The sequence below is a fragment of the Schistocerca piceifrons genome, chromosome 10, assembly GCF_021461385.2.
Source record: "Schistocerca piceifrons isolate TAMUIC-IGC-003096 chromosome 10, iqSchPice1.1, whole genome shotgun sequence".
NCBI classification, from domain to species: Eukaryota; Metazoa; Arthropoda; class Insecta; order Orthoptera; family Acrididae; genus Schistocerca; species Schistocerca piceifrons.
The window spans coordinates 37,302,350-37,308,001 of NC_060147.1; the positions used below are offsets into that span (position 1 = coordinate 37,302,350).

The window sequence follows — 5,652 nt, forward strand, 5'->3', positions numbered from 1 at the left end:
GCAAGATGGGTGCCACGGCAGCTGACTTCTGAAATGAGAGAACGACGTGTTGATGCTTCTGAAGAACGTCTTCGGCGCTTTGAACGAGAAGATGATGGCTTCCTTGAAAGAATCGTTACTGGAGACGAAACCTGGGTTCACTTCCACCAACCGGAAACGAAGAGAGCGAGTAAGGAATGGCGCCATTCCTCATCACCAAAACCAAAGAAGTTTCGAACAGAATCATCAGCAGGGAACGTTATGCTGACACTCTTTTGGGACAAAAAAGGCGTCACTTTGGAGCATTACATACCTAGAGGGACCACTGTCACCAGTGCATCGCACACAGATCTCCTAAAAAATCATCTGCAGCCTGCAATCAAATCAAAACGACGTGGATTGCTGTCAGCAGGTGTCCTTTTGCAACATGACAATGCGAGGCCCCACACTGCCCGTGCAACAGTTGCAACAATCACAGACCTGAATTTTGAGTGTCTTCCTCATCCACCGTACGCACCAGACCTTGGTCCAAGTGATTTCCATATGATGACTAACTGAAAACCTCAGCTGCCGACAAGGGTTGTTGATATACCTCGATGTGAACAGCTGAAAATATGTGCCCCGACCGGGACTCGAACCCGGGATCTCCTGCTTACATGGCAGACGCTCTATCCATCTGAGCCACCGAGGACACAGATGAATAGCGCGACTGCAGGGACTTATCCCTTGCACGCTTCCCGTGAGACTCACATTTCCAACTGTCCACAATTCTACATATGTAATGTACCTTATAGACGTTTGCCCACCCACTCATTACTCGCGCACGCTTTGGCGATTGCCGTAAGAGTTTGGGCAACCTGTGCGCATTCGCACAGACGATGGTCAATGGCTGGGTAGCCTTTAACTATATATACGAAGACAGTAACTTGTTCTCGAAAGAACCGTTACTGTTGATGACCGTGCAGCTTTTCCCTGGAATAAGCAGGAGATCCCGGGTTCGAGTCCCGGTCGGGGCACACATTTTCAGCTGTCCACGTCGAGGTATATCAACAACACCTGTCGGTAGCTGAGGTTTTCAGTTAGTCATCATTTATTCCAGGGAAAAGCTGCACGGTCATCAACAGTGACGGTTCTTTCGAGAACAAGTTACTGTCTTCGTATATATGACTTCCTTATGATTGGACCACTCAAAGACGCAATGGGAGGAAAGAAGATCCGTTCTGATGAAGAGGTACGCCACGCGGTGCACAAGTGGTTGCGCAGACTACCAAAAGAATTTTTTTCTAAAGGAATTTATGCACTTTTTAGGAGCTGGAGGACTTGCATTCAGCGTGGGGGAGATTATATTGAAAAGTAATACAGCTTTGTACCACTTCTGCACAATAAATAATATTTAAAAATATATTTAAGGTTCTCATTTAACTCACCCTCGTATATTAAAAAAGTTAAGTGTTACCTGGATTCAAACCGTGGCCTCGTCCACGACTCTCTTGCATAGCTAACCATTTTTTTACTCCTTTTTTTCGCTGTACGAGGTGCATTCAAGTTCTAAGACCTCCGATTTTTTTTCTCCGGACTGGAAAGTGATAGAAACATGAGCATTGTTTTAAAATGAGGCCGTGTTCATTGTCAATAATTCCCAGAGATGGCAGCACCATACGGCAGAAGGAATTTTACCGCCAGCGGCGAGAATGAGAACTGTTTTAAATACTTAAAATGGCGACGTTTTCCTTACTTGAATAGCGTGCAATCATTCGTTTTCTGAATTTGCGTAGTGTGAAACCAATTGAAATTCATCGACAGTTGAAGGAGACATGTGGTGATGGAGTTACGGATGTGTCTAAAGTGTGTTCGTGGGTGCGACAGTTTAATGAAGGCAGAACATCGTGTGACAACAAACCGAAACAACCTCGGGCTTGCACAAGCCAGTCTGACGACACAATCGAGAAAGTGGAGAGAATTGTTTTGGGGGATCGCCGAATGACTGTTGAACAGATCGCCTCCAGAGTTGGCATTTCTGTGGGTTCTGTGCACACAATCCTGCATGACGACCTGAAAATGCGAAAAGTGTCATCCAGGTGGGTGCCACGAATGCTGAAGGACGACCACACAGCTGCCCGTGTGGCAAGTTGCCGAGCAATGTCGACGCGAACGACAGCACGAATGGGACTTTCTTTTCATCGGTTGTGACAATGGATGAGACGTGGATGCCATTTTTCAATCCAGAAACAAAGCGCCAGTCAGCTCAATGGATGCACACAGATTCACCGCCACCAAAAAGATTTCGGGTAACCGCCAGCGCTGAAAAAATGATGGTGTCCATGTTCTGGGACAGCGCGGGCGTAATCCTTACCCATTGCGTTCCAAAGGGCACTACGGTAACAGGTGCATCCTACGAAAATGTTTTGAAGAACAAATTCCTTCCTGCACTGCAACAAAAACGTCCGGGAAGGGCTGCGCGTGTGCTGTTTCACCGAGACAACGCACCCGCACATCGAGCTAACGTTACGCAACAGTTTCTTCGTGATAACAGCTTTGAAATGATTCCTCATGCTCCCTACTCACCTGACCTGGCTCCTAGTGACTTTTGGCTTTTTCCAACAATGAAAGACACTCTCCGTGGCCGCACATTCACCAGCCGTGCTGCTATTGCCTAAGCGATTTTCCAGTGGTCAAAACAGACTCCTAAAGAAGCCTTCGCCGCTGCCATGGAATCATGGCGTCAGCGTTGTCAAAAATGTGTACTTCTGCAGGGCGATTACGTCGAGAAGTAACGCCAGTTTCATCGATTTCGGGTGAGTAGTTAATTAGAAAAAAAATCGGAGGCCTTAGAACTTGAATGCGCCTCGTATTTGTTCGACGCGGACGTCCCATAACACCCGTTCACGTTCATCGTTGATGCGTTCACTCGGCTTATTAACGACAGAGGGCAGCTAACCCTCTTACCAAACATGCAGAGCTTCTTACAGCTGGCAGCTTCGCGCAGATACACCAGATACTTAACAGATGCGTAAAAAATTTGGAAATTTGTGTTAACTTCCTATGGGGACCAAGCTGCTGAAGTCATCGGTACCTAGGCTTACCACTACTTGATCCAACTTAAAGTACAGGGCTATTACAAATGATTGAAGCGATTTCATAAATTCACTGTAGCTCCATTCATTGACATATGGTCACGACACACAACAGATACGTAGAAAAACTCATAAAGTTTTGTTCGGCTGAAGCCGCACTTCCAGGTTTCTGCCGCCAGAGCGCTCGAGAGCGCAGCGAGACAAAATGGCGACAGGAGCCGAGAAAGCGTATGTCGTGCTTGAAATGCACTCACATCAGTCAGTCATAACAGTGCAACGACACTTCAGGACGAAGTTCAACAAAGATCCACCAACTGCTAACTCCATTCGGCGATGGTATGCGCAATTTAAAGCTTCTGGATGCCTCTGTAAGGGGAAATCAACGGGTCGGCCTGCAGTGAGTGAAGAAACGGTTGAGCGCGTGCGGGCAAGTTTCACGCGTAGCCCGCGGAAGTCGACGAATAAAGCAAGCAGGGAGCTAAACGTACCACAGCCGACGGTTTGGAAAATCTTACGGAAAAGGCTGAAGCAGAAGCCTTACCGTTTACAATTGCTACAAGCCCTGACACCCGATGACAAGGTCAAACGCTTTGAATTTTCGGTGTGGTTGCAACAGCTCATGGAAGAGGATGCGTTCAGTGCGAAACTTGTTTTCAGTGATGAAGCAACATTTTTTCTTAATGTTGAAGTGAACAGACACAATGTGCGAATCTGGGCGGTAGAGAATCCTCACGCATTCGTGCAGCAAATTCGCAATTCACCAAAAGTTAACGTGTTTTGTGCAATCTCCCGGTTTAAACTTTACGGCCCCTTTTTCTTCTGCGAAAAAATCGTTACAGGACACGTGTATCTGGACATGCTGGAATATTGGCTCATGCCACAACTGGAGACCGACAGCGCCGACTTCATCTTTCAACGGGATGGTGCTCCACCGCACTTCCATCATGATGTTCGGCATTTCTTAAACAGGAGATTGGAAAACCGATGTATCGGTCGTGGTGGAGATCATGATCAGCAATTCGTGTCATGGCCTCCACGCTCTCCCGACTTAACCCCAAGCGATTTCTTTCTGTGGGGTTATGTGAAAGATTCAGTGTTTAAACCTCCTCTACCAAGAAACGTGCCAGAACTGCGAGCTCGCATCAACGATGCTTTCGAACTCATTGATGGGGACATGCTGCGCCGAGTGTGGGAGGAACTTGATTATCGGCTTGATGACTGCCGAATCACTAAAGGGGCACATATCGAACATTTGTGAATGCGTAAAAAAACTTTTTGAGTTTTTGTATGTGTGAAAATATCTCAAATAATAAAGTTATTGTAGAGCTGTGAAATGGCTTCAATCATTTGTAATAACCCTGTAACTTACGCTAAGGACTACACAGACACACACCCATGCAAGAAGGAGAACTCGAACCTCCGACGGGGGCAGCCGCGCAACTGTGGCAAGGCGGCTGAGGCCGAGCGGCTGCCCCGCGCGTCCAGATGCGTAAAACTTCTCTTGCAAGTTTCTTGGAATTGCCAGAGTATTGCACCTTAGCACTTGCACATTATACAGGGTGATTCAAAAAGAATACCACAACTTTAGGAATTTAAAACTCTGCAACGACAAAAGGCAGAGCTAAGCACTATCTGTCGGAGAATTAAGGGAGCTATAAAGTTTCATTTAGTTGTACATTTGTTCGCTTGAGGCGCTGTTGACTAGGCGTCAGCGTCAGTTGATGCTAAGATGGCGACCGCTCAACAGAGAGCTTTTTGTGTTCTTGAGTACGGCAGGAGTGAATCGACGACAGTTGTTCAGCGTGCATTTCGAACGAAGTATGGTGTTAAACCTCCTGGTAGGTGGTGTATTAAACGTTGGTATAAACAGTTTACAGAGAATGGGTGTTTGTGCAAAGGGAAAAGTTCTGGACGGCCGAGAACGAGTGATGAAAATGTAGCACGCATCCAGCAAGCATTTGTTCGCAGCCCAGGAAAATCGACTCGCGGAGCTAGCAGAGAGCTGCAAATTCCACAATCAACTGTATGGAGAGTCCTACGAAAAAGGTTAGTTATGAAACCTGAACGTCAACTACCCGAGGCGATGGATCGGCCGCCAGGCAGCCCGTGACAGAGCACTTCATCACTGGCCTCCAAGAAGCCCTGATCTTACCCCCTGCGATTTTTTCTTATGGGGGTATGTTAAGGATATGGTGTTTCGGCCACCTCTCCCAGCCACCATTGATGATTTGAAACGAGAAATAACAGCAGCTATCCAAACTGTTACGCCTGATATGCTACAGAGAGTGTGGAACGAGTTGGAGTATCGGGTTGATATTGCTCGAGTGTCTGGAGGGGGCCATATTGAACATCTCTGAACTTGTTTTTGAGTGAAAAAAAACCTTTTTAAATACTCTTTGTAATGATGTATAACAGAAGGTTATATTATGTTTCTTTCATTAAATACACATTTTTAAAGTTGTGGTATTCTTTTTGAATCACCCTGTATTGTTTCCATGTCCTGCTAAAGGTGTACAATGTTTGAAGTAAATCCCTGATCGCAACGTAGTGGCCTCCTCTTGTTAGAGTTTCTGATGTCGGCAATGACATGCAAAGCACC

General features: G+C 46.5%; 1 non-coding gene across 1 annotated transcript; it reads right to left on the minus strand.

The window, feature by feature from the left end:
- Positions 1 to 596: 596 nt before the first annotated feature.
- Positions 597 to 670, minus strand: Trnat-ugu. The gene has a single exon. It is a non-coding gene; the product is annotated as a tRNA-Thr (tRNA).
- Between the last annotated feature and the right edge of the window lie 4,982 nt (positions 671 to 5,652).